The sequence below is a fragment of the Peromyscus leucopus genome, chromosome 16_21, assembly GCF_004664715.2.
Source record: "Peromyscus leucopus breed LL Stock chromosome 16_21, UCI_PerLeu_2.1, whole genome shotgun sequence".
Taxonomy (NCBI): Eukaryota; Metazoa; Chordata; class Mammalia; order Rodentia; family Cricetidae; genus Peromyscus; species Peromyscus leucopus.
Genome location: NC_051084.1, coordinates 44,883,033 through 44,906,956, shown reverse-complemented (window position 1 = coordinate 44,906,956; position 23,924 = coordinate 44,883,033).

Sequence of the window (23,924 nt, the reverse complement as noted above, 5' to 3'; positions counted from 1 at the left end):
GTAAATCCCCGAATTAAAGGCTTTCTCTTATAAGGTGCCTTGGCCATGGTGTCTTATCACAGCTATAGAACAGTCACTACAATAGTGTGCAAGAGGCTGCTGTTCAATAGCTGATTCTTTAAGCAGTGAAGACCTCCTCCAAAGGGAACCAGAAAATCCAGGTGACCTTCAGCTGACATCAGACTCTTGGCAGTGGGAAGCTGTCCAGGTCCCCAGAGAACAATGCAGCCTCTTTCTGCCTCCCCCTGTTGTGGTTTGGGGATTGTCCCATGGAGGCATGTCTCAACAACTTCATCCCCAGCCTGCAGCTTTATTGAGAAGTAATGGAAGAGATGGGGAGAGGCTTCAGGTCACTGGGATGCCATCAAAGGAGACTACAGAATGAAAGCCCCTTCCTGACCCTTTCCTCCTTGCTTCTTAACAGCTATGAGGTGAGCAACTTTCTCTGCTATTCATTTGTACCATGATGTGCGCTGCCTGGACACAAATCCAAAGCAAGACCAACTTGAGTATGAATTTAATCCTCTCGAAGAATGAGCCAACTAAGCCTTTTTTCTGTGTAAGATGATTGTCTTGGGTGTTTGTTACAGCCATAGAGAACAGGCTAACACATTCCTCACAAAGTTCTTGCTTTATAAGGACTAAATGTCCCCTGCCTAATGGGTAGAAAGACAGGAGAGGTTCAAACTTAATTTGAAAGAGCTCACAGAATGTCCGGTGTGTGTATGGGTGGTGGGTGGGTGAATTGTAGTGATTATAGAGAACCAGACCAAGAGAACAATGGCTTTGTTTTGTTTGAGATAGACTTTCTCTATGTCGCCCTGGATGTCTTGGAATTCACTATGTAGACCAGACAGGCCTCCTTTGCCTACTGAGTGCTGTGATTAAAGGTGTGTCCCATATGCCCATCTCTAAGGGAAATTCAAAGGGAAGAGAGAACATGGCAGGACATTTCCAAAGAGGAGAAGCCATGGTCTTTCCCTGAACCTTGAGAGGGGCTCATAAACTCCAATAGTTGAAAACATGGCTGTCTCCTCATTCTCTAGTGTCGGAGCAAGGAAGGATGAACCCATTTCTCTATAGCTCCATGCCCAAGCACAAGCACAAGGGGTCTCTAGGATCTGGTAAAGTCAGGCTGGTGACAGTGAGTGACGGGAGAAGACAGACCTGTCAGGATCTGGGAGAAGAGTGGGGTGCCAGTGAAACTGGAACATGTGATTCATAAACTTGAAGCAGAGCAGTGCATTGATGGTCAGCCTGTCACGAACAGCTGAGTGGCTCAGGGTCCTGCTTCCTCGGAGTTTGGGAAGGTCAGGTGGGTGAGGAGTTCAGCACCTGGAACACCCCCCACACTACAACTGGGAGGAAATTGGTGTGTCCTCTCTGGGCCAGGGAGACATCGCTGGAAGTGAACCACTGTGCCTCCATGCTGGAACTAGAGAGCAAAGCTTCCGGCACTCTATGACGATCAAGAACAAGGCTCTTCTGCGGCACAGAGGGGAGAACACTGGAGACTTCTGGATGGCCTGACTTTCATCACCCTAAGTGCAGCTTGGCCAGGTTTTTTTTTTTTTTTCTTCACTTTCTCTGTCCCAGTTCATTCTTCCTTCTCACCTCCAGATCTGCTCCCAACTCCCTCCCCAGACTGCTGTCATCAGGGGTTCTCAGGTGCCCTGACTTCTGGGGAGATAGACTGTAGGGTGGTGGGGGTGGGGTGCCTCCCTCCCAGGGCACCTGCCTATGTCAGGCTCTCTACTCTGTAACTCTTTCTCCCAGGATCCACTTTGCATTAGCCTGGCCACTTCACTGGCATCAGGCTAGTTCCATGTCCCTGCACACCTTTGTCCATAGCCTCTGAAGCAATCTCCCTGAGTCACCTGATTTGAACATGCTTCCTGCTTCCTGCTTCCAGATACAGATGGTCACATGGTACAAATAAATACCACTTCGTAGACGAACCTTATTAGCACATGCATTGTCTTTGTTCTATTGCTGTGAAGAGACAGCATGACCACGGCAACTCTTTGAAGAAAAAGCATTTAATTGGGGGCTGGCTTACAGTTTCAAAGGGTTAGTCCATTACATCATGGCAGGGATCAGGGCAGGAGTAGCTGAGAGCTACATCTTGATCCACAGGGGAGTGGGTACTGGGTCTGGCAGGTATGAACTTTTTGAAACCTCAAAATGACCAATGTCACCCCCAATGACACACTTCTTCCAAAACCACACCTACTCCAACAAGGCCACACCTCCCAATCCTTCTGAAGTAGTGCCACTCCCTGAAGCCAAAGCATTCAAATATATGAGCCTATGGGGACAATTTTATTCAAACCACCACAACACAGCATCCACACAGCACACATCTTTGGGTAAGTTCTGTTTCTCTGATCCTCAGTTTCCCAGGGAGTGCAGAGGAGCGGATTTAATGAGGTCAAAAGAACAGACTGTGAGTTTTGTAAGCCTAGAGCACACATAGCTTGGGAAGGGCCCCTGAAATTACCTGGGAGGCTGGCCTCGGCACTGGGCAGCCTTCCTCAGCAGCCCTGCTGTTTCTGCTGGGAGATGTTCCTCTCAGTGACTCTTCCCACTTCCTGGAACCTTCATTCTTTGGAAAGTCTAGATCCAGATTTTTGAAAAGAATCTCCTTCATCTCACCATTTCGGCCCTCCCACGGGGCTTCGGCTTTGGCAGGCAGCTGCTTTGATATTAGACTTGTCAAGAGAAACTGGGGAGTAGCCTTGATTCATCATTTTTATCCACCAGATAAAAGGGCCAATTTCTGCCTTTAGAGTCTCACAATGCTGCAGCCAGACTGTATTCATCTGAGCCCCGGGTCAGCCCGAAATGGCTGGTTTTCCACTGTGTGCAATTACTGTGCCTGGCAAACAAATTGTGAAGGGCTCGTTAGCTATTCCTCACGAAAACACTGAGGCCAGGCTGGTGGTTGTGGTGTGCCCAAACTCCTGGCACCGAGCAACTGCAGTGTGCCATGTCTGTGTTTGCTTTGTATGCAGAGAGCGATGACAATTTCAGTTGATAAGGCAATTTGTGTCACCACCACCACCCCTTTTTAAGAGGAGAATGAAAAAGACCACGCAACTTTCTTAAGATCAGAAAGCTGGCAAAGCACACTTGCAGATTCATATTCATTCCTCTGGACCAGAAGCCCAGGGATCACCTCCATGTGGTCCCATACACAGTGAGCATGCTCGGTCGAAGTCTGGGGAGTGGATATCTGAAGTATCAGAAGTGCAAGGTGGAGAGTCCAGTCCACAAGGACAGACATAGAATTGCTACAAAGGGTGTTTTGTGTCAGCCCCTCAGCTCTGAAGTTAGGAGGGTGGGCAGTTCTGGTCCTGGGTCTGTAGATCCAAATTCAGGAATACGTCTTTGGGTCTTCCCACCATGGGACTTCTATCCTAAGGATACCAGGGGAACTTATGATGCACAAAAAGTGGGTTTAGATGAATGAGGTTTGTGGATCACAACATCTACATTTGTCTCAGAGAGTTTTAATCCCCTGGGTGTGCTGAAGGCCCTGAGAAACAGTGCAGCAAAGTGGTGGGTGGGCATAATTCAGCCTTGACGTGTCAAGGTATTCCATTCAGAAAACTGTCAATCCATCTTTATAACCCGCTTTTGGAAGCATCAATGGTAAGCCAGTCCCAGGAGCTCAGATCTAACAAAAAGGCTAAGGTAAGTTCCCATTCACCTCCTCACCCACTGGATAGTTCTGCAAAGAATCCTCTCAAGTAAAAGTCTACAGACTGTGAAAAAATTTTATCTGAAGAACTTCCCTCTTGTACTATGTCAAAGTACAAAGTCATTCAGGTCCACTGTGGTCCCAGAGAAGGGACAGGCATGAGCGTTCCCTGTGTCTTCTGGCTTTCCAGTTCAATAAACAGATCATGTCAACTGCCTTGCCCAGGGCTTATCAAAATACAAAAATAAAGTGATAACTGCCAATGCCTGCAACGTCACACAGGTAAAAAAAGACAAAGCAGAGGAGGTTAGAAGAAGAAACGCCCAGAGTGGACATTCCAGCCAGAAAGCTGCTTCCTCCAGTGTGTGACCCTGCTCGGCTGGACTTCTATCTCACCAGCCCTGGCAAGAGGATCTGAGGCCCGTGGTATTAAATTCCAATGCAGCTGCCTCCCAGAGTTCTGCAGACTCAGCCACTGACCAGCCTGCTCCATTTTCTTTTTCATTTCTAGTTCACAACTTGTTCTCATCTAGACGCTTCTACAGACCCCCAAGTGGGCTCCCATTCTTCCTCTTTGTCTGTCTTACATTTCTGTAAGAGTGGCCCCCACTGCACTGAGCACCCATGGAGTAATCTGCTCCTAGAGCGCCCCTGAGAGCTTCATCATGGCTGATCAGCTTAAGTTGTCTCCTGTGTTATACTGTAAGATCACAGGATAGAACTATCCTTGCCCAGTGTACTTGCCTTACCCATCGGAAAACTCAAATATTAGTAAAAACCAGTGCATTAAAAAAAGTTTTCTTTAATATCCTTCTAAAATCTCAGTGTTTGTCCCAAGAACGACACACCAGCCCTCTCTGAAAAAGTCCTCCAAGCCCAAGAAAATCAAATCTAATTCTGTAAGGTTACTTGAAGATGTTCATGCAGGGAGAAGCCAAATCAGATCCGTTTCCTATGTGTTCCAGGCTATGATGAGAAAGGCCTTTCCTAATGTCCTGGGAAGACTACAATGCCAGCATCAGCTGCAGTCACATCTGCTTGGAGTCTGGTAGACTTCAGGCAGATAAAACACATTCTCTGATGCAAGGGGGCAGAGGGCTGGCTGTGCAGCCCTTCACTGGACATGAAAATGCCTTACCCATCTCTATTGGATCTGGGTCCTTGGTATGGCTTTCTTGGATCTACACCTTTAAAACCCAACTTCCTAATACATAGGTTGATAAATATTCCCTGGAGGAAACCTTAGCATGGCGCAGAGGGGAAATGAAAGCTATACAATTATGGGTATGCTACATGGGCCATGATTTACAAAAATGTCACTTAGCCAGAAACTAACAAAAACATTTGCATTACAGTCATGTCAAAACTTCAACTCTTTTTCTTTTTTAAAAACAATTTATTTTATTTTTATGTCCTGTGTATGGGTGTTTTGCCTGCATGTATGTATGTGTACCACCTGCGTGCAGTACCTCAGAGGCCAGAAGAGGCCATCAGATTCTCCCTCTGTGGAAGAAAAGGCCCAAAGAGCATACGAGTCAGAAGGAGGGATGGAGGAGACACAACAGGGCTGGTGCACATATTAACTCCCAAAGGCTGTGGCTTATATGTAAAGTTCACTGAGGCTGTGTATGAGCAGAGGCTACATGTGCAATATGTGTGCCTGACACACGCCTACATGGTGCTCATACACAGAGTTTGCACAACCCCGTAAGGACAGAATTTGGGGAGACACCTTCAGAGGAGATCTTCCAGAGAACTGGGGCTCAATTCCCAGTCCCACATAGAAGCTCACAACTGTCTGTAACTAAATTCCAGGGCACCCAATGCCCTCTTCTGGCCTCTGAGGGTACTGCATGCAGGTGGGGTATGTACATACGCACAGGCAGACAGCAAGACTCAAGACAAGAACAAGGCAATTGTATCTACAAGTAAACCACACTGTGCCTTGCTGAGAAAGTGATATTGTGATGTCCCAGGTGACCTCTCGCCCCTGCACACCCTTCTTCCTTTTGTTGCTCTGCTGTCTTACCTCTACCTAGCTGACAATTATAGGAAATGACTTCGATTTCCTCTCCATCTCTCTAATTTGTCAGTGAGAGCCAGTAGAGTGGCCATATCACATTAAGAAGTGAAATGGAAACAGTTGAATAAGATTTGTGTGGCATCTCTGCTGTTCTAATTAGAAATAAGATACATATGCATGTGTGAGCTGTGAGATATAAATTATGCCATCTTAAAAGTTTCCCGTGCAAATCAAAAACACAATTACTCTGAAAGCTAACATCACACAGTATAAACATAAACAGGAAAAAATGCATGCTAAGAATGTAACATTTCGATTTTCCTCTTCCTAGAATGGCACTGCATAGCAAAGAATACCTCAGCAAGCTGAGACAGGACCCACTGAAGAAAGAAAAGCTCTCTGTGTCGGTGTCTTTGGTGGTATTTGTCCTGCTTTTTGAATGCAGATCTCTCATCATTCTGCTGCAGGCCCCTCACGATAGCCAGGCGACTGCATGTATTTCGCATGCTGAGTATTTGCCATAGATCGTTGTCACTGAAGATGGCATCTTTCCTGAGACCTCACTGCCCGGGTGGCTCCTGAAGGAACGAGAGGCATGGGACAGAGGTAAGAGACAGGGCTGGAGTGAGACCTGATTCTGAGGTTCTTAGTGTTGCTAGGAGACCAGGATGCCATCTCACTTGGTGCCTAGCTCACAGGAAGTGCTTGGCATCTCTCTGCTCACTATTGTTTTCGCAGGCTGAGCACCCCAGCAGAGGTATCCTCCAAATGCACTGTTTTCAAAGACACGACTTACCTTCTCTATGTGGTATTACTTACTTATTTAAATAACCTTGAGTCTATATTGAATCACATTCCTGTTTAAAATTTTCTCCAGTAATTGTATCCTTTAATTAGTGGATCTTGCTTGTGTCCGTATTTATTTAGAGGGTAATAAGGGCGACTTTCCCTTAGACCTGAAAGTTACCTGTAATTGTTCTATAAGAAAAAATGTCCCTTCTATGCTGCCCCCCTCCCTTTCTTTCTTACATGTATAGGTGTTTTACCTGTATTTATGTGTACCTTGTTCACATGTGTCTGCAGAGGCCAGAAGAGGATATTGGGTCCCTTAGAACTGGAGTTATTAGGTGCTAAGAACTAAACCCAGGTCTGGTCCTCTGGAAGAGCAGCCAGTGCTCTTGACTGATGAGCCGTCATTCCAGCATCGACTTTGTTTTTTGAGACAGAGTCTCTCTGGGATCTGGAGCTCACATGGGTTAGGTTCAGCCGTTAGGGGGCTGCCTCCCCAGCACGGAGATTATAGAATCCAACCACGTCTGGCTTTGTACCTGGATGATGGGACTGTAGCAACCACTTTACCAACTGAGGTATCTCCCCATCCCTCTCCACGTTTTATTCTGAAGGTTTTATGTTTTCACGTTATGTCACAAACATGTTTTTTTTAAATCAAATAATGCCTGAGGCATTTGCTAAGGTTTTGTTGTTGTTGTTTTATCTAAACCACTTATCAGTGATCTATCTTAGCAATTGATCTCTACCATCAATGACCTATTTGGATCTTCTAGCTATTGCTCTTTTCCTCAGCAATTTTCAGAATAAGCTGATGAACATATGCAAATAAGCTTGCCAGCATTTTTATTTAAAATTGGATTAAGTCTACACATCAAATTGAGCAGAACTGATATTGTAACATTGATTCTTTCCGTCCATGCACATAGTTTATTGTTATGCTTTAGGGAGGAACAGGGCTGAAGAAAGAGAGAGAGAGAGAGAGAGAGAGAGAGAGAGAGAGAGAGAGAGAGAGAGAGAATGAGGAGAGGAGAGGATTTGGTCCATGAGGATTGGGCAGATTCAGGATGCCAGAGTCTGATGTAAATGCTTCAGTCTGCCTGGAAAAAGCATAGCCCATTCTTCTAGGCCTTGTGGGGGAGTAGGGAGCAGGAAAGTGCTCTGCCACAGGAAATAGGTTCTAGGTCAGCTGACATCACCTTAGGTAGACTAAAGGACACTCTATTTTCTGGCTTATGCAGGTGTTTGAAAGTCCTGTGGACAGTTCTGGATAACGGATTCTGTAAAACAATGGGCGTGGTCAATTTCTTTTATAGATTCCAATTTGATGGAGTACGGGTTTTTAATGTATTCCCTTATAACATTCCGAATTTCTTTGATGTTGTAATGTTTCCCTATTCATTTCTGATTCTGCTAATATGGGTCCTCTCTTTCTTTCTTTTGGTTAGTTGGGTCAAGGGTCTGTGGATCTTGTTCATCTTCTCAAAGAACCAGCTCTTGGATACTTTGATTTTTTAAATATTATTTTGTTTCTTTTTCATCCATTTCTGCTCTAATTTTTATTATTTCCTGCCATCTATTTGTTTCAGTTTGGTTTGTTCTCTTTTTTCCCCCAGATTTTTGAGTTGCACCATTAAGCTCCTTATTTGTGCTCTTTCTGACTTTTTTAATGCAGGCATGTGGAGCTATAAATTTCCCTCATAAAAAATTTATGCCTTTAATGTGTCTCAGAGGTTTTGCTGTATTGTGTTTTCATTTTCATTTAGTTCCAGGAAATTTTAATTTCTTTCCTGATCTCTTCTTTGATCCATTCATTGTTCAGTAATAAGCTGTTTAATTTTCAAGCATTTGTGCATTTACTAGAGATTTGTTTGCTCTTGGCTTTAGGTTTTATTGCATTATGGCCAGGGAAGATAGGATACACAGAGTTATTTCAATATTTTTGAATTTGTTAAGATTTATTTTTTGACCCAAGAGGTGATCTATTTTAGAAAGGTTTCCATGTACTGCTGAGTAGAATGTATATTCTTTGGTTTCAGGGTGTCATATTCTGTAAATCCATTTGATGTATGATGTCATTTAATTCTTATGTTCTTCTGTTTATTTTTTGCCCAGATGAACCATCTGATGAAGAAAATGGGGTGTTTAAATCATCTACTATTAATGGGTTAATGTTAGTCTGTGTCTTTAATCCCAAGAGTACACTTTTTATGAAATTGGATAACCCTGAGTTTGGTGCATATATATATTCAAGATAGTAATGTCTTCTTGGTTTATTGTTCCCTTGATTAAAATGGAGTGTCCTTCTTTATGTCTCCTAAATTAGTTTTACTTTGCAGTCTGTCTTGTCAGATATTAGGACAGCAATGGTGGGTTGCTTCCTGGTTTCCATTGGGTTGTCCACCTTTTCACTCCAAGGTGTGAAAATCCCTAAAGCTAAAGTGTGTTTCTTATAGACAACAGATAAATGGATTGTTTCTTGATCCTTTCAGCAAGTCTGTGTCTTTTAATTGGAGAATTGAGGCCATATTTAACATCTGAAGTTCAGATGGTCCCAGAGCTTATGGACAGGCTTAACCTGAGGAACAAAATGAAGTTCCATTGTGTGTTGTACCCATTTCAAGAAACCACCAAGGAGCCAGTTTCCAATGCAAGCACATGAGGGTCTTTTTTTTTTTTTTTTTTTTTGGTTTTTCAAGACAGGGTTTCTTTGTGTAGCTTTGCTGGAACTGGAACTCACTTGGTAGACCAGGCTGGCCTCAAACTCACAGAGATCCGCCTGCCTCTGCCTCCCGAGTGCTGGGATTAAAGGCGTGCGCCACCACCGCCCGGCCATGAGGGTCCTTTTTTTGTCAGGTTCAACCTGGGCTACTGCCAGGCAGACGGAGGGAAATTCGGCAATTGCAGTGGGCCCATGGGTAGAGAGTTTTTATAGGGAAAAACTGCAAGCTGGGAATTACATGCTTTGGCAACTTGGGATTGGGTAGAAGGGATATAGGACAAGGTGATTTTTTGAAACTATTGGTCTAGACTTTTGGTTCGAAACCACATTTGAAACCATTGGGTTGGACTTTTTGGCAGGGAACCACAACTTGCTGGGCAGGATTATCTGGGCTGCTCAGCAGGTTATCTAGATATCTTCAAGGCCATAAACTACAGACAGGCTGTCTGCAGGAGCATACTGCCCTGTATCTGTTCAAGTTGTCATGGCACATTCCTGAGGTCCTTCCTGGAACTGAGTACAGCAGGTGGTCTAAGATAGTGGCCCCACCCTAAGATGGGGTCTGTATTGTCTTCACAGTGTAAGTAGAGGTCCAGGTACAGAAGCCATTACCAACAGCCAGGAGAACACAGACCTGCTGTCAGAATCAAATCCAAAAAAACAGTTTCCAAGCTGGCCTCAATCTTTAAGTAAACACACAGGAAAGAAAAATCAGTAGAAAGTGCTCATGGAGTATTGTTGAATATTATTTTAAGATGTGTTACATTTGTTTGTGCTGTAGAACTTTTTTTTTTAATAATGCAAAGGTATGTTGCATTCTTTTATGTTGCATTTGTTTAACTCTGTGAAGCTGTGTTACTGTGTCTGTCTAAAACACCTGGTTGATATACTAAAAAGCTGAACAGACAATCAGTAGGCAGGAGAAAGGATAGGTAGGGCTTGCAGGCAGAAAGAATAAATAAGAGGAAAATCTGGAAAGAGGATATTGAAGAGGAGAAGGAAGGGAGGACTCCAGGGGCCACCCAGCTACACAGCAAGCCATGGAGTAAGAATTAAAGAAAGGTATATAGACCAGAGAAAAACAAAATCCCAGAGGCAAAAGATAAATGGGATAATTTAAGTTAAGAAAATCTGGCTAGAAACAAGCCAAGCTAAGGCCGGGCATTCATAAAAAAGAACAAGCCTCCGAGTTATTTATTCAGTAGCTGGGTTGTGTGCTCCATGCCCCCTGCCAAAGCCACAGAGTAAAGATTACAAACAACCAACAATAATGGAGGGCTAGGAGAGAGATGGATGGGAAAGCACTGGCAAGACCACGCCCTGGGCTCCAGCCTCACAGCATAGGGGCGGAAGGGGGATGAGAAGGAGGGAGAGGGAGGAGGAAGGAAGAAAGTAGGGAGTGAGGGATGAGGGAGGGAGTCCACACCATCACTTTGTCAAGTAATAGCCTCCTGGTGTGAGAGGTTGGATACATGACTGCTGAAATGAGTTTCTATCCCACTGAAGGAAGCAGGCAGCTTCACGAATGGTTACAAATAAAGCACTAATGAACGCATCTTATCAAAATGTTTAGGGACAGGTGACAGTGGCTCCTCATGTCTAACTGTCCCTTGAGGGGTTTCCTGCTCCTAGGCTTTTATCATTTGCTGTCTGTATCAGGAAGTATTGCTTCACCTTAATACAGTGTAATAGGTGGAACTTTAAGGAATGCACCACAATCAGGACCTTAGGCACCCAAGGCCTCTCAGCTCTTCCACAGTATGAGCAGACTAAATTGGCTATATTTTCAGCTGTAGGAAATAAAGGTGAGGGCACTGTGTTGTAGAAACGATGATCAACATGTCCTGTATCTGATGTGGTTGATGATGGAGACGGTTTTCCATCTCTCCGCCTTCAGACACTAGCAGGCATGTCAGATGGTGCTTCCTGGCTGTGTCACCAGCAAAACCTGCTGGAACTCAGCAGTGCCAAGAATTCATCAGCTTCCCAGTCTCACTAGCAGCTTCCTTCCCAGATGGTGGATGCTGGAGGCTAGTCTTTCTCCATCCCTGCCTAGATGCCTATTGAAATCATCTCAGCAAGAGAGGACACTTCTTTGTGGTGCTTTTCCTGGTGGCGGGGGGTAGGGGAGTGGGGGGTGGTGGTGGGGATGATGGATCTGCTTAGTGGTCACCCTTCCCCACCCCCCATGCATCCCAAGAGTCCGGAAGTTGCATTCAGGTGTATCTGCCCCTCACAGACTCCACCTGCTCTAAGGGTACTTTCTCACCACAACTGAGAAAGTTACCTGCCAAGAGTCTCCTAATGAGACTGCTTTGCAAAGGGTGGAGAGCTATAAAAATTCAACCTCATTGAATGAGCACTCGTGTGTTCATTTGACCTGAAATGTTGATTGCATAGACATTTTCAACATTTAAACCATATGTGTTGCTGTTGTGCATTCGTGTGTGTGTGTGTGTGTGTGTGTGTGTGTGTGTGTGTGTGTGTGTGTAGATAACTCTGAGATTGTCCCCCAAGAACCGTCCACCTTGTTTTTGGAAACCAAGTCTCAATTAGGCCAGCTGTCTGTATTTATTTCCCAGCACTGGACTTGTATGTGCATTCCAATGTGCCTGACTTGTACGTGGGTTCTAGGGGCTTAAACTCTGCTCCTCATACTTGCAAGGCAAGCATTTCCAAACTGAGCTATCGACGGACTGCCTTCACCACCTTTTTAAAGCTTAATTTTTCAGATAAATGTAGAAAAATGGGTACAGAAACGTCATCTCCCATCCTCAGCATCGCAAGAAATTAAAACAAGGGTGACAAGATACATACGATTCCAGATTCTGTTTGAATCGCTACCATTCACATTTCTTCAAAAACGACTGTAGCAAATCCTCTTCAAACTTTACCTTTTCCTATTGTGGTAAGAAAAACCGGGATAAAATATGTGAGGAGACGACCACCAGATGGCGACGCCGCGTGTGTTGGTATAGCTCTGAAGGGAAGGCAAAGCGTCAGGGGAGAGAAACGATTCCGTAGGGTGGGAGGGTTTTAGGTCCACAGTCTCAGGGGAGCCTTGTCTATGTGCCTTTTTGCCTTGAAAAAATGACTAGAATAAGCGGCTCAACAGAGGCGGGAGGAAGAAGACAGAAGCAGATGTGCAGGGCGTGGCCATCCGCCGGGTGAGGTTAGGCTGAAGGCTCAGAAGCATCCCAAGCGAGATTCGATCAGGAGCCACAGTTCATTCCCTGAATCTCATGGGTGTTTCTCTGTGAATGAGGGGCAAGACAGTCCAATACAGACAAGTGACTCTGGAGGGAGACTGAAGAGAGGTCGCTGGGAATCAAATCCACAGCGAATCTCTCCCTAGTACTTAGGCACACTCAGTACAAAGCGCCCACCCAGCCTTTGAGGAGCGGGCCCCCTTCCCGCGGGAAGAGAGAAATCTCCTGCCCTGCGATCCCAGCTCCACATTCTCTGCAGTGAACTTCAGTTCGTTCTGGGCAGCGAATCACCAGAGGTTTATGAGAACCAGGCGGGAAGGCACATAGTAGGCACTTTGTGCCCACGGGTCCTCATGCTCAGTTTCAACCCACGGCAGACAGAAGGTTTTTATTACAGTTCTGTCTGCACTGACCCTGTGCGGGCCTTGTCTCTCCGCAATCTTCCGTATGTAAAACAACCACATAGGCTGACCCCAGGGGCGTTCTTGCAGGCAGTTTCGTCCACACAACCTCAGAGATGACAGAGGTCTGCTGCTGGCTAGCTATAGCCAAATCGGAAGTTACGATTTAGAAGTTACCACAAACAAGAAAGTTAATAACGAATGGTATGCTCTGTGTGGGACTGATTCCTGACGCTGGCTTGGCTTGTTGGCGTCTTGGGACCCCATGTCTACGCTGACCTCACTGTTGTGGGATTCCAGCTGTAGGCATGTTCCAAGCCTCTCCAGTCTCAGCTGTAGTGAATGTGATCCATCTTACCTGGGGGCTGTGATAAGCCAAAGGCAGCGTTCAGATATGTGATGCGAGCCATCGTTTGTTATGAAGAATAAACTATAGGCAAGGCTTTCAGTGTAGTTTCTTCCCAGTACTGCTTATGGTGTGGTTTTACTCACTTTACACAACACTTTCTAAACTCATATTGAGGCTGCATCATAATACACACAGCCCAAAAAAGCATTATTTATCTCCCTCCAGACTCTTCATATCTGGGCTCCAATATCTTTGTACACTTATGAGTGCTCTTTCCTTAAACTTATTCTGGGAGCCATGATCAAAGATCATTAAAAAAAAAAAAAGCCAGCAATTAGAGATAAGAGGTAAAATCATGGAGTATGGTAAAAAGAGCAGTAGACTCTGGGAGAACTAAGCAGCTTCCCTCAAAAGAAGTAGAAATGATTACTAGAGCTTGGGGATGGTTTATCCCCACAGGGGTTCATGGCTAGAGGCATGGCCTCCAGTGTGGTGATTCTGGGAGAAGGAATCTTTAAGAACGGAGGCCCTGATAGCACATGTCCTGGGGGAAAACCTTCCACATTATTCTGCCAAATGAACCCAGCATTAAAACAACTCCAAATGACATACTGCTCTAACCATAGATCACTGTATCCCCTTAATCCTCTTTAGAAAGGCTTCTCGAGGCAGATGGTAATTAACACAGAGACCTACAACTAGACAATGTACAGACAACAAGAGACCTTGAATCACTCAGCCTTAAATGGGTCCTCTTTATCCAACCCCTCCCCTCAAGTCCCAGGGAAACTATGCCGAAGAGGAAGCAGAAAGGTTGTGAGAGCCAGAGGTGGACGATCACAAGGAAAGTGTTCTAGGACAGCAGGGCCGATGCACTCATGAACTCACAGAGACCTCGGCAGCATGCACAAGATCCGCACAAGCTCAAGCCAGGCAAAACTCCCAGATGGAGGAGAGGAAATGGGACCAGACTCCAATCCTAGCCAAGAAGCTATTTGCAATTGACACCTGGGAGGAAAGGGAAAGTCGTTTTTCTCCAATGCAGTGTCACTGGGTATATTAATCATGGTGCAGGGAAGGCCTGAAGTTCAGGAGGAGTTGGCCAGTGGAAATCTGATTCCGTGTTTACTTGTTTTTTTCTGTGCATTTTTGGCTCTTTTTTGTTTTGGATATTTTGGGGGGAGTGTTTGAGAGAGAGAGAGAGAGACAGAGACAGACAGAGACAGACAGAGAGAGAGAGAGAACATGAAGATGGATGGGTAGGAAGATAGAGAAAGATCTGGGAGGAACCTGGGGAAGAAAAGAATAAGATCAAACTGAGGAGGTAATTTAGGTCATCAAGGACACTGCCCTTGCAAAGGATTGATGTCACTCTCACGAGGCCACAGCTGGGTCTTAAGGGAGGTTTGTTATAATATAATAATATAGTGAGCCCAGACTCTTACCTCCTATGGCTTCCTGTTTGAATGTTTCTCTTCAATAATTCACATGACTTCTCCATGGTGGCATCTGCCTTAATACAACACAGTGAGGGTTCTTGACAGACATGGCTGGCTAATTTCTAACCTCCAAAACAGTTCTTCCTGGAGGATGGCTGGCATCCCCAGACCCCATCTGACATACTTAAATATTTCAGCTATAATGCTCCTTAAGGAGAGTTGAGTCGTTCAGGTGCCCACCTGGGCTCGACACTGTGTTTATGCAAGTCGTTTGGATTCTATGGGACTCCGTTTCCCACTGTCCCATGGGGTCAGAGACTGATTCTTGATCTTTTCTGTTGTGCTGAACAATTGCCTGGAGAGTTTTGTAACACTGGATGTGTTAACACAGACCCTGGTACTTGCATACAGGGTGTGTTAACATAGCCCCTGGTGCTTGCACACTGGGTGTGTTAATGCAGCCCTTGGTGTCTACCTGCATACTGGGTGTGTTAACACAGCCCCTAGTGTCTATGTGCACACTGGATATGTTAACACAGACCCTGGTACTTGCTTAGTGAGTGTGTAAACACAGCCCCTGATACCTGCACACTGCGTGTGTTAACAAAGGCCCTGCTGTCTACCTGCACACTGGGTGTGTTAACGAAGAAGGCCCCTGCTGTCTAAACACTGGATGTGTACAAACAGTCTCTGGTACCTGTACAGAGTGTGTTAACACAGCCCCTGCTGTCTACCTGCACGCTGCATGTGTTATCACAGCCTTGAATACCTGTGAGACTTACTACAGGTGTTTGCACCCAGTAGAGTCTCTGACTGTGAGTGTCCCTGACTGTGGTGGTATTGTGTTCCCCAAAATATTGTGCACCCTAATAAACTTATCTGGGGTCAGAGACAGAACAACCACTAGATACAAAGGCTAGAAAATGGTGGCACTCACACCTTTAATCCTAGTGGTAGAAATCCAGAGGTAGAAATCCCTCGGGATCTCTGTGAGTTCAAGGCCACATTGGAAATGGCCAGGCATGGTGACACACGCCTTTAATCCCAGAAAGCAAGTCTTTAATCCCAGGGAGTGATGGCAGATAGCAGAAAGGTATATAAGGCATGAAGACCAGGAACTAGAAGCATTTAGCTGGTTAAGCTTTTAGGTTTTGAGCAGCACAGTTCAGCTGAGAGCCATCGGATATGAGGACACAGAGGCTTCCAGTCTGAGGAAACAAGATCAGCTGAGAAGTTGGCCAGGTGAGGTTAGCTGTGGCTTGTTCTGTCTCTCTGATCTTCCAGTGTTCACCCCAGTACCTGGCTCAGGTTTGATTTTATTAACAAGAACTTTTAAGATTCATGCTACACCTGACCTTTACCAGCTCTCTAGGATGCTTCATCACATCTCAGGAGGGGAACTTTGACAGTGCCCACCAGTCCACTGACCCTAAAGGCAGAGGCGTGTTTTCAATTCACTGCAAAGAGCAGTGGCGAGCCCAGGAAATGGTGAGAGCCAGGGAAAGAAGTCTGCTGCAGACTCTGTGCTCCCCAGGGGGCCCCAGGTCTCACCACAGTGTCCAGCACATGTCACCAGAATGGTCTTGTTCACACCAAGCGAGGAACATTACTTGGACCTCTGCCAGCCTCTGGCAAGCAAAAGTTCTACCTCCTGCCCTTCACAAGCTGATCTCAGCCTTGATATCTGGGTCCCCCAATTCCTTCGCTAACTATTCCATTCTATAGGAGACCTGTGTTTAACGTCATGGTCAAAGGCTATTTAGAAAGAGAAGGTGCCATTAAAATCAGATGTAGGCTGGACACATTGGTGCATGCCTCTAACCACAGGCAGGTGGATCTCAAGGAGCTCAAGGCCAACCTGGTCTACATATCGAGTTCCAGGACAGTCCAGGCTACATAGGGAGACCTTTTCTCAAAAAAAACCAAAACACAAATGAGAATAACCAAAAACCAAAACTGAGGTACTGCATGACAGAGAAAAGGAATTGATTTTAAAGATGAAATGAGAAAGGTGTTGTGATTTTATTCACTTGTTCATATGATGGAGCGTGGTCAAGAAATATCCTTCAGGGACCACTGATCAGCTCGCAGTTGACGGTTTACAGAACAGCTGAAGGCCACTTCCTGCTCCCTGCACTTCCGGCCAAGCTCCATGGTGGCGCTTTCCTTTGCGCTCATCTCCTATGAAAACACTGGCTGTTGTTGTCATTTTATATTAAAATATGCATGCCCAGAAAGCATATATGTATGTATATATACACACATGTACATATATGCTTACATATGTATATGTATGTACATATGCATGTATATATTAGTATACATATATGTATAAACCATTCCCTCCCTATGGGTGGTGCTTAGATTCTGGGTACAGATTTCAACAACAAATTGTAAAAACCACCCACATGCAGAAGAGACCAAAAAAACAAGTGCCACGGCGTTGGATCTCAGGCTGGCACATCCAAGTCCTCACAGTCCTTTCTTTCCAATGAAGGAGAGTTTTGGATGCCTTTGAAGACTTTCAAGATTTCTCCCATCCTGGATTCTGCAGTCCTTCAACTGCAGGGGAACCACCAGTTTGAGCAGATCACAGGTCTCCCCAGGCAGGTACAACAGGAAAGATGTCAGAACCACAGCAGCAGGGAGCCTGGGCTCACGGGGAGAAATCCCACATTAGTGGCCAGGTTCTGTGGGCATAAGGAGGAGTATTTGGAGCAGGGAAATTGTGACGGACTTTGTGTTTGGTTTGCTTTTGAGGAAATGGTGTGGGACAGGTCTCCTCCTACAATCCCTTTGCTGCAGAAAATTCAGAATAGAGAGGCATCCGCGCTTAGTACTCACTTCACTGTCCAACGATGGTTGCTCCTCGTTCACAGAAAAAACTGTAATGACCTGTGTTTCCACCAGGGGGCAGATTTGACTTTCCTTTGGCGCTTAAAAAAATTCTAAAGCGCCTGCTGGTTTTCGTCAGCTGCCCTTTCTTCTCTTAATGCCCTTTCACAGTAGATGATAGCACAATCAAAGGACTACCTTCTTCTAAGCTGTCCCAGGCAATCTAACAGTGTAATCTGGTTGGCTCCAGCCTAATTATCAGAGGAATGCTGGATGAATCTAAGGATAGCTGTGGGGTCGTCCACTCTGCAAATGACCAGGTTTTTAAATCGAAAGCAAGTATACAATCTACTGGTCTATCATTTCGATAGTTCACGAGAACATTTAGTTTCCAAAGGCATTTTTTAATGGCATGTCCACTATTCTGAACAATTCTAGGGAAATGATTTAGAGTCTCAAATTTATTTATTTATTTATTTATTTATTTATTTATTTATTTATTTATTTATATTTTTGGTTGGGAGCCTAGCCTTTAATGGCTGAGCCATCTCTCTAGCCTAAATTCAATTATTTACACTTACTGGCTTGGGAAGTATTTTAGGATCCTTTTCCAATAGTTTTTGTTGTTTTAAACAATGTTTTCTCTCTATTCTTGACAATTCCGTGCAGTAATGGAATTTGATTATATCTACTCACCCTGTCACTTTCTCTGAATCCCTCTAATTCACTCTCTCTAATTCCGGGCTTCTTCTCAAATGAGTTTAATCGTGGTTGCTAGCATGGGCATGCGTACTGGATCACTTACGGGACGATGGGCAGCTTACCACGGCCGCACCGCTGAAGCCTTTTCCCGCGGATAGCTCCCAGAGGTGTGGGTTTAGTAAGGTTTTAAGCCATCGTACAAAGTCCTGGGGTTCGTGGTCCTTCGTTCTTAGTCTTACCGCTCTTCCTCACTACCTTCCCTCATCCTCCTCACTGCGTCTTGCTAGGACCCCTCCTTTCAAAAAGTCTCCTTTCTATTGGGTGTTTCATAAATTCCGACACCCTGTATTTCCCCTCCATGCTCCTCCTCCCAAAGACTTCTCTTGCTGTGTCATTCTCTGTCTCTCTCTCTGTCTCTGTCTCTCTCTCTCTCTCTCTCTCTCTCTCTCTCTCTCTCTGTCTCTCTCTCTCACACACACACACACAATCTATATTCCATATATGAGAGGAAAGTGTGACACATTATTGCCTTTTTCACTGGCTATTTTCTTGCCAATGTCATGGCTTTATTATTGTTGTTGTTGTTACTATTGTTATCATTATTATAATTTATAGCTAAAAACCATCCACTGTGTATATGTCCCATATTTTCTGTATCCATTCATCCTTTGCTGGGCATTTGGACTGGTTCCACTGCCTGGCCTAAATAAACATGGGGATGCAAGTGTCCATGTGATATGCTGACTTCGAGTCCTTTGGGTACGTTCCCAGGAGTGTGTGATTGTGTTGTAGCAAAGCACTATTTCTAGTATTTTGAGGAACCTCCACACTGACTTCCATAGTGGCTGCGCATATTTACATTGCTGCCAGAAGCATGTGTTGCTGTCTGGTGTGGGTTTTTTCTTTGTTGGGTTTGTTGTTGTTGTTGTTTTTATGGGAACCCTGCTGACTGGGGTGAGGCGCATCTCAAAGTGGCTTTAATTTTATTTCCCTGAAAACTAAAGGTACTGAATACTTTCCAGGCATTAGCCACTTGTACTGCCTTGAGAGCCGTCTACTAGGTGTGTTGACCTATTTATTCATTGGGTGACCTGGAGTTTTGGGTGGTTAGCTTTTGCAGTTTTATGTATGTTAGATATCAACCCTCATCTCATAGGCTGTTGGTAGAGATTTTCCACATTCTGCAGATGGTTTCTTCACACAAATGGTTGTTTTCTTTATTGTGCAGAAACTTCTTAACCATGTTGGATGTCATTTCTCAAGGTTGCTATTGCGCTGTTGGAGTCCTTTTCAGAAGGCCCTTGCCTGGGCCTTGTCTTGGAGTGTTTTCCTATGGCAGTTTCAAAGTATGGTTCACTTTCAATGGATTTTTGTAAAGGGTCCGAGATACAGGTTTAGTCTGCCCAACCCAGGACCATTAGTCAAGAGGCCATCTCTTTTCCCTAGTGTGTGTGCTTTCAAAAGCTCTGTTAAAATATGTTTGGCTGCATCTGAGTGAGCTTATTGATGTCTCCTCTATGCTATTCGATTGGTCTACATGCTTGTTTCATGCAAGTACCACACAGTGTTTGCTACTATGGCTCCATAGTGTAACTAGAGATGAGATATTGTGATAACCCCAGGGTTACTCCTTCTGTTTAGATGCTTTGGATACTCAGAGTCTTTTACACTTCCGTATGAATTTTAGGGTTTTTTTTTTCTTTTTAGTTCTGTAAAGCGTGTCATTGAGAATTTGAAGAGGATTGCATCGAATTTGAAGATTGCTTTACTTGTATAGTGATTTTCACAATATCAATTCTGTCAACTCATGAATGTGGGGATGTGGGAAGTCATTCCGTGTTCTAGTGTCTTCCTCAATTTCTTTCTTGGCTAGGTTTATTCTTAGGGCTTTCTTATTCAAACTGTTGTGAAGGGTATCATTTTCCTGATTCATTTCTTGGCACTCTTGCTAATGATATATAGAAAAACTGCTGATTTCTGTGTTGAACATCATCTTGCTACATTACTGAAGTGAAAGAACTTTCTGGTGGGGCTTGTAGCATTATTTAGTGTAGAATTGTCGTCTGCAAATAGAAAGAATTTGACTCCTTCCTTGTCAACTTATTCTTTTTTCCTCTCATCATATTGCTCTAGCAAAGGCTTCAAGTGCTGTATTGAATACAAGTAAAGAAAATGGACTTTAAAAAAAAGTTAGGAAACCTGGTGGTGGTGGCGCATGCCTTTAATCTCAGCACTCGGGAGGCAGAGGCAGGTGGATCTCTGTGAGTTTGAGGCCAGCCTGGGCTACAGAATGAGTTCCAGGAAAGGTGCAAAGCTACACAGAAAGACCCTGTCTTGAAAAACAAAAAAACAAAAACAAAAAAAAAAATGGACTTGTTTTTGAATTTAGGGAAAATGCTTTGATTTTTCCTATTGAGTGTGTGTGTGTGTGTGTGTGTGTGTGTGTGTGTGTGTGTGTGTGACCTCCATTATATTGAGGTATACTACTTCTGTTCCTAATTTGTTCAGTATTTTAATCACAGTGGGATTCGAGACTTGGCCAAAGGTATTTCTGCATTTATCAAGATGATCCTGTGACTTCTGTCTTGAAGAGGCTCTTTATGTGCTGTACTACATTATTGATGTAACCAACTCTGAAGCCCAGGATGTGGCTGTCTTTACAAGTAAGGCATGTTTTTTTCCCAGACAACAAAAGATCAGATCTTGTCCTCTACTCCAGGAAATCTGTGTCTCCTTATTGGTGAGTTAAAGTCATTTACATTTAGTATTATTGCTGAATGGTTTTCCTTTTAGGTGTGAACCAACTTTGCACCCCTAAGATGTTGAGGTGTACATCGCCTTCATGTGTGCCCAAGTTCAGTTGACAAGTGTAGCTAGAGTTTTCCTGCCTTGCCCACAGTCAGGACAAATCTTTGTCACCCGCCAGTCCCACAGCCGCTCAGACCCAACCAAGTAAACACAGAGACTTATATTGCTTACAAACTGTATGGCCGTGGCAGGCTTCTTGCTAACTGTTCTTATAGCTTAAATTAATCCATTTCCATAAATCTATACCTTGTCACATGGCTCGTGGCTTACTGGCGTCTTTACATGCTTCTTGTCATGACTGCGGCTGGCAGTGTCTCCCTCCGCCTTCCTGTTCTTTCTTTTCTCCTCTCTGTTAGTCCCGCCTATACTTCCTGCCTAGCCACTGGCCAATCAGTGTTTTATTTATTGACCAGAGTAATTTGACATACAGACCATCCCACAGCAGACAAGTGCTTTGCTAACAGTGTTTCCATCTCTGCTCATTAGGTACGTTGTGTGTATGTGTATGGGGTGTTACTAGGGCAATATCGGCTCCATAGACAAAGTTTAGCAGTATGCTTTCCATTTTTCTTTTGTGGGACTCAAACTGTTTTGATGTTAGCCCATTTTTAAAGAATTGGGAGAACTGGTAACTGTGGTGGTTTGTATGAGAATGGCCCCCATAGGCTCTTATGTGTGAATGCTTGGTCCCCAGTAGGTGGAACTGTTCGGGAAGGATTGGGAGGTGTGGCCTTGTTGGAGGAAGTGTGTCACTTGGGGTGAGCTTTACGGTTTCAAAAGCCCATGCTAGGTCCAGTCTCACTCTTTCTCAGCTTGTTGCCTGTGGATTAGAATGTTAGCTCTTAGCTACTGCTCCAGTGCCACACCTGCCTGCCTGCTTGCCTGCCGGCCAGCCCACAATGTTCCCTGCCATGATGAAAACAGCATACTCTCTGAAATGGTAAGGAAACACCCAATTAAATGCTTTTCTCTGTAAGTTGCTTTGGTCAGGATGTTTCATAATAGCAATAGAAAAGTAACCAAGACAAAGTATCTTCTGAAGTGTAGGGCTAGTGACCAGTCTGACTTAGTCTGTGGTTGTCTTTTTAAAATTTTTATTTTTCTAATATATACATATAGTATGTATTTTGAAATTTTTATTTAATATGTATTAAATATATATTAAAACACACACACACACACACACACACACACACACACACACACACACACACGAAGAAATAGGAGGCTGGAGAGTTTTCCCAATGGTAAGAAGCATACACTTCCCTTACAGAGATCCTGAGTCTGGTTCTCAGCACCTAGGTCATGGAGTTTACAATTTCTTATAGCTCCAGCTCCTGGGCATCCTCAGACACCTGTGGGCACCTGAACTTCCCTTCACATATCCACACATGGGTACACACATAACACATGAGTTTTTTAAATTTTAAATTTTTGTGTTTCCTTTTCTATTGAAAATAAATATTTTTGTACAGTATATTCTGATCATGGTTCTCCTTCCTCATTTCTTCCCAGATCCTTTCCACCTCTTCACCCATCCAACTCCAAATCTTTAAAGGAAACAAGAAGGTGTGTTATGAGAATGTTTGTAAAATCATTAGGCCTATCATCATTATCATCATCATCATCATCATCATCATCATTATATTGGATCGTAACTTAACAGAGCATGCTTCTTAATAGGAATCCTTTGGTTAATTTTATCCTTGGACACTGGTAAATTATGATTTGCTTTATACCAAGATGAAAGTTGGGAAACTGATTGTATAGTATAGGCTCAAAATTGTAAAAAGCTACACTGAATCAGTTATAGTTATGAAGGATAAAGTTGGATAAAATTATGTGCTATACCACCATAGTAGTTAGTATTTTATTTTGAATCTTCAAGCGCAGATTATACAATGATATATGCCAGTTTAGGGACCATGAAATAAAAGTAGTTCAAGTTGAAACCTTTTCTTTTATCTGGGACACAGATAGATAGATAGATAGACAGACAGACAGACAGACAGACAGACAGACAGACAGACAGACAGATAGATAGATAGATAGATAGATAGATAGATAGATCCACTGTCTCCCAGAATATCACAGTAGTATATATGTCTCTTCACTCTGGTGAACATTTCTTTATTTCACATAATATCACTTATCAATTTCTTGGATTATTTCCTGTGCTGTTGGAGTTCTTGTTCAAGAAGTCTTTGCTCATGTGTCCATCTTGAAGTGTTTTTTAACCTACATTGTCCTCTTTTAGTGTCACTGTCTCAGGTATTATATTAAAGCATTTGATCCACTCTGAAATGATTTTTTTTACTAGGATAAGAGCCATGGATCTAATTTCATTCTTTTACATGTGAAAATTCAGTTTTCCCAGTACCATTTGCTAAAGAGACTGTCTTTTCTCCAATGTATGTCTTTAACAGAGTTGTCAAAAAATTATGTGGCTGTAACTGTGGGTTTATTTCTGGGTCTTCTATTTCACTCCATTGGTCTACATGTCTTTTTTTTTTTTTTAATGTTAGTACCATGTTGCTTTTGTTACTATGGCCATGTAGTATAATTTCAGATCAGGTATTTTGGTGGTTTGAAAGAAAATGGCCCCCATAGGCTCATATATTTGCATACTTAGTCTCTATCTGATGAATTATTTGGAAGGATTAGGAGGTGTGGCCTTGTTGGAGTAGCTGTGACCTTGTAGGAGTTATGTCGCTGGATGTGAGCAATGAAGTTTCAAAAGTCCAAGCCAGACCTACTCTCTCTCTCTCTCTCTCTCTCTCTCTCTCTCTCTCTCTCTCTCCTCCCTCCCTCCCTCCCTCCCTCCCTCCCTCTCTCTCTCTCTCTCTCTCTCTCTCTCTCTCTCTCTCTCTCTCTCTCTGCCTACTGCCTCCAGATGAAGGTGTAAAGCTCTCAGCTACTGCTCCAGCACCATGCCTGCCTGCCT